General features: G+C 32.7%; 1 non-coding gene across 1 annotated transcript; it reads left to right on the forward strand.

Annotated features, from left to right (window-relative positions):
* The first annotated feature begins 5,536 nt into the window (after window positions 1-5,536).
* On the forward strand, window positions 5,537-5,686 carry LOC131036286 (U4 spliceosomal RNA). The gene has a single exon (XR_009104070.2). It is a non-coding gene; the product is annotated as a U4 spliceosomal RNA (small nuclear RNA).
* The last annotated feature ends 696 nt before the right edge of the window (window positions 5,687-6,382 follow it).

Consider the following 6,382-nt stretch of genomic DNA (forward strand, 5'->3'; position numbering starts at 1 on the left):
AATCATCCACAAATAATATGAAATATTTATCACCATAATAACTTTGAACTTTCATAGGACCACAAAGATCATTGTGTACAAGATCTCAAATTCCCTTAGAAGTGTAGGACTTACTTGTAAAGCTTGATCTTGTCATTTTACCCATCTGGCATCCTCGGCACATAGCATTCTCAAGTTTCTCAAGACTCGGTAGACCTCTTACTCGGTGCTTCTTGCTTATTTTGATCAGATTATCAAAATTTACATGACAAAACCTTTTATGCCATAACCAAGTATCATCTATCTTTGCATATAGACACTTGTTCTGAGTTGAGTCAAGGTGAAATGTGTTACCTTTTGTTTGTGTCCCGGTAGCAGCTAACTTTCCATGCTTATCATGAACTTTGACAATTCCTTTCTGAAATTCTATTCGGTAACCTGTATTGTTTAGCTGTGTTACACTCAACAAATTGTATTTCAATCCTTCAACCCAATAAACATCATTGCATCTTGCATTGTCAAGAAGTGTTATAGATCCTTTACCTTTTACCAGACATGGTGCATCATTACCAAATCTTACATAGCCTCCATCATAATCTTCTAACATAACAAACTTGTGTTTATCACCTGTCATATGATGTGAGCATCCACTATCTATGATCCAAGAATCATTAGTATTTATGTGAGATATTAGGGGTTTTTCTTCATACCTTTCTTCATCTGATCCATCTTCGATAGCCACATAAACTACTTCCTCTGTATCAGTTTCATCTGATTTATCATCATTGGATTCCTCATCAGCTATTAAGCATGACTTTCTATCTCTTCTTCTGAAGTCTCGGTGTCCTCTGTAATGATTATCTTTCTGTCTATCATCTCGGTAATCTCTCTTTTCAGTAGATTCTTTGTTAGGACAGTTAGAAGCCATATGTCCTATCTTATCACAATTGAAACATTTCAAAGATAGTTTTCCTTTATACTTACCTTTGCCTCTCGGTAACCTTCTGGCTAATAGTGCTTCAAACTCTTCTTGCTTTCTGATTTCCTCATACAGTTTGTGTACTTCTTCCATGTTCTTGTGAAATCTTTCACTTGCTCCACTGTGATCCCCTTTAGTGTACTTACTCATTCTATCATTGTAATCATCAGATTCACCAATATGAAAAGAACTAAATGCAGATTCAACTTTATTTACCGATGACGCACTGTTATCAAAGTTACTTAACTCAAATGCATGTAACTTACCAATAGTAGCATCTAAAGAAACTGACATATTGGGTACAGACCTCAATTCATTGATTGTAGAGACTTGGATTGCATAAGCTGGTAGAAGGGTTCTTAACAACTTACTTGTTATATCCTTTTCTTCAATAGTTCCACCTGCTCCTTTGATTTGATTGACAATCTCCTTTAGTCTTGTACTGTACTGGGTTATGTTCTCACCTTCATTCATCCTCATAGATTCAAGTTGTCCTCTTAGACTATCCACTTTTTCTCTTTGAACATGTTCATCTCCGCCATACACAGATATGAGCTTGTCCCACATTGCCTTTGCATCATTGCAGCCTTCTAGATCATTAAACTCTGAGTCGGTCAATGCAGATGTTATTTCAATCATTGCTTGGATATGTTCTTGCTTTGCTTTTATCTCTTCCATTGTCAATGGATAAGTGCTTGGTGTAATGAAATCATTCTCCAGATAATATACAACATATTCTCCAACTCCTGATAGGTGCAGCTTCATCCTTTTTTGCCATGTAGAGAAACTTGACTTGTTCAACTTCGGTGCATCCCTCTTATACATCTTTGGATCTTTGCCTCAAGTACCTTTAAACTTTTCTTTCGGAGTCCAAAGCTCTGATACCAATTGATAGATCTGATACTTAATGTTAAGTACAAATGCCAAGCTAATAAGATGAGAGGGCGGGGTGAATCATACAACCTTAATCATCCATAAAAACAACAGATTCAACCTCGGTAACATATACTTCAGTAATATAACCAAAACTACTAAACATGCAAACTCAAAATAATATAAACATCATAAAACTCATAACACCAAATTTAACGTGGAAACCCAAATAGGGAAAAACCACTGTGGGATTTCAAACCCACTAAGAAATATACTCTTCTAGAGTATGCTCGGTTAAAAGCAAATCCTGTTAAAGATTACAAACACATTGCTAGATGTGACCCGGTTAAGGGATTTCCCTCAGATCTATTAGGATCTTCACCTTGTTAGAAGTGACCTTGTTAAAGGATTTCAAACACTCAATCAGAATGTCACCTTGCTAGAGGGTTTTACAAATAAGACTGTTAAGTCCACTCGGTTAAGAGATTTTCTATCACTTCACAAAATAACAGTAATAAAAATATTTGCAACTTCACATCTAAAATGCTAAAGCATATTCTTATTTGCTCAATACAATCTAGACATAGAACTTTATCTTGTCCATCTGTTGGGCTCTATACTCTATTATTCAAACAGGTCTTCAAGCTTCTGTGCTCAGTAATCACTATGTAGCATCCCTGTGCATACACTTGCCCGCATTCATTGTTTATCAACAATTCCTTATTTATAAACAATTTGCCAACTGCTTAATCTCCTTGATCACATTTCCCATGATCAATCATAGCCATCAGATCTTCAATCTTTGACTAGGTTCAATGTATCCTTCGATCTGAAAATGTTTTACCCTGCCTTGGAACTTGCATACATTTCTTGGAACTTGTGCTAGTGTATTGCGGTTCAATCTGAGCTGTAGATCTTCCTGCCGATTTTCCTTTACCATAGATTTTTTAACAAACTTCATTCACGGCATACCAATCATTTAATCAGTTCCAACTCATCAGCTTTCTTCATTAAATAATGCTTTTATTCATTCAATGCATTTTGTTACTACTTGGTTGCAACTCGGTAAATACTAAACTTCACTCGGTAGACATTCTGCCTTCATTAACTGATAGCGATAACCTTAGGGTTTACCGACTAGGTTCTTTGCTCGGTAACATAGTATAGTATTAACCTTACAATCAATCAACATATGTAGGATATCAAAACAATCTAAACATCATGATCTCATCATTGTCTAACTCGGTAATAGTTGCCCATTGAATAACTTATTCCTCCCCTTATTCATCTCATTTTGTCTGTGTCTTTTACCGACATCTTTATACTCATCAAATCATATTCTTAAGATATGGCAACATCATACTAAATTAGAAAATCAATTTCTTAACATCAATGACAAAATAATAATATTAAGACAGTAAACATCCTTGATCAATTATATCCATAATCATCAACAACCTTCTCAATATCCTTATTGAAATGCCAACAATCTCTCCTTGTCTGTTTTAATGCCAACAACTAAGGTAGGGGCACAAAAAGTGGTACAAATTGTGTAGAGTTACAATTTACAATGTTGCAACTAAAACTACAATATTGAATAAAATTCTCTATCCTTTGGCTTTTAATGGCATATTCCAATTTTGACTAAGCATTTTGGATAATATATAGCTCCCTATTCAATATTTCATTGATAATAGCCTATTGGTAGTAATTTGAACCCTAGTACATTGTTGGAATAGTGAAAAAAAATTACATTCACCTTAAAGGAATGTCCCACCATAGGAAGTTGATTATAGGAATATGGCCCACATCACTCATAGTTGCAAGTTAACTCAAATGAGAACTAGGGGACAAATTTATTTTCTAGATTTAAGCTACATTAATTGTAATAAAGTTAACCTTACTTTGTACTTGATCTCATTTGTAGCTACAAGACTAATGGGAGATGAGAGGCAAAAATAAGTGGATTTTAATAAATATGAAAGCTAAATGATTAATGGTTGTTATTAGCATGTCATTTCATTGTTAGGGTGGGTGACATGCTTAGAAAGTAGGTCATCGACATACTTAGTGATTGGAGTTAACCATGTGGTCACAATTTTATGTGTTAATAACTTTACGATGGATTGATAAAACTTGAGGAATGTTAGGTGGCCCCACATAGCCAACTTGGATGATCAATCCTTAGAGTGTGCTAGACAAGAGCAGGCAAGGATGAGATAATATTCTAATAAAAAGGAAGCTTCTTTAATGTTTACCCCATTAAGAATGTATATTAGACATTTTGATTATGTATTTTCTATTTAAGAAAATAAACCACCAAATGAGTGAAAAATAAAAGCTTGAAGAATATGTGTCGTACTCAACTTTAACCTATTTAAAGGAATTATATATGTTAATTAAAACAATTTACTCCTCGATCCCATCAATTGTATTGAAAAAACAAACAAAAAAAATATTTAAAATATGTCAAAGTAAAGGAGATACTAGAGAGACCTACCATAGGTTAACACTTTCCAAATACATATCTTCTCAAATAATGTATATATGTTAATATTGCACATCTACATGTACAAGGAGAATTTATCTTCATCTTCAACACAAACTTTGTGTAGAGTTTAAAGAAGCAAGCAAGATAAATTGGCATGTGGTATTTTTTAATTGATAGCAAAAATAATAATAAATTTAATAAAGCGTGGGTAAAAACAAAATTTGAAGGAAAAAAAAACAAGTATTTAATTTTGACAAGTTTTTATATTTAAACAATTATGAAAAATGTTGACAACTTTATGTATTCAGAAAGTTAAATTGTAGGACCTATCTTTTCCATAGTCTTGATATAATTGCAAATTAATTATGAAACACATTTATTTTCATGTATATTACAAATACATGAATAAAAAGATATTAAATTTTTTGAAAAAATTGATTAAAAGAATACAAATTAATTAAAAAAATTGAACTATTGAACTAAAAAATAACCTACCATGCTAAGATCCTAATTATAAAAAAGGCAAAATATGTCACAAAAAGGACATATCTATAAAGACCATATGAATCCATGTGTTCTACTATAGACGCCAACATGTGTCAAGGTGGAATCATATATATGTATGCACATACACATACACATACACATGAGTTGAGGAAGGTTAGAAATAGAAACACAAAGAATCTAGAAAATAAGATTTAAAAAAAAAGGATAATGTAAATTTTTTTTAATAAAATATTAAAAAATAAAAATAAAATTAGATAATTATTTTATAAACTTCATAAACATGAAAAATTACACATCTTTTAATATTTATTATGAGTTAATCATGACTTACAAAATACTAGCCATTTAAACCAGGGAAATAAATAATTCTTTTTGTAACCTCACTAGAAAAATTACCTCTGTTCATGCTACATATACATTTTAGCCATCAAATTCATATTTTATGTAAAAATGAATCGTTCATCTCTTCATGAGACAAATATGCATCTCGTATTAAAATGTTCTTTCTATATAAAATAAAAAGATCTGACCCTGCTATAACTATGCAGCTGCTGAGCAGGGATTTTGTTCTGATTTGCAGGAGAATATAAAACAGTTGGAGCAGTCCACAGTGCAATTGAAGCATCAGTTTAATCCCACATTTAATGTGGGAATAATATGGAGGATTTGAAAACGTATATAGAACGATATAGAACAATGAGTAAGTCATCTTTGCGCTTGGGGCAATGACGCAGCTAGTGAAGTTATAACCGAGGCGCGTCAATTGCTGGTTGAAAACTATTTCCAAACCCCCTCTTTGGCCTTCCTTCAAAGGTAGGCCATCGAGAATTTTTGAAGGGTCTGCCATTGGCTTTGACCCACAAAGCTTAAATTCAAATTAGATTATGAATCCTATTGGGATTTAGTCTCCGTAATTTTCATTACAAATAAGAAAAAGATACAGAAGTTAACTGTAGGTGTACACAGGCTTTTACTGGAGTTCTTTGAATGCAGTGGTTTTACTGGTGTTTGTGATGTTGGTGGTCTTTCTGTTCTGTTTTGAATTCTTCTGACTGTGAGGGTTTTTTAGTGTGTTCTGTTTTGAATTCTTCTGACTCTGAGGGGTCTTTTAGTGTGTGTTCTGTTTTGGGTTTTTTTCTTTTTCTGTTTTGTTTCGAGTTTTTTTCTTTGAATTCTTTATTGAGGTGAATTCTTCTTTTCGTGTCTTGTGTTTTGGAGTTTATTTCTTTTTCTGTTTTGTTTTGGGTTTTCTTTGAATTCAATTTTGAGAAGAATTTTTTTATGTTTTGTTTTAGAGTTTTTCTCTTTTCCTGGTTCTGTTTTGGGTTCTTCTCTTTGAGTTCTTTTTGGGGATTCTTCTCTTGTAGCCTCTCGTTTAAAGAGTTTTGTGAAATAAGTTTGAAAATATTAACAATTATCCTAAACATCTAATAATCTTTTAAGGATCACTCATTTAAGAACATCATCAAGTGGCAGCATGTAAGATTTGTATCAATTATTGACAAATAGAACACATGTCTCTTGTGTCCTCAATCTTTTGTAATCAAGAAAGG

The sequence above is a fragment of the Cryptomeria japonica genome, chromosome 6 (assembly GCF_030272615.1).
Source record: "Cryptomeria japonica chromosome 6, Sugi_1.0, whole genome shotgun sequence".
Classification (NCBI taxonomy): Eukaryota; Viridiplantae; Streptophyta; class Pinopsida; order Cupressales; family Cupressaceae; genus Cryptomeria; species Cryptomeria japonica.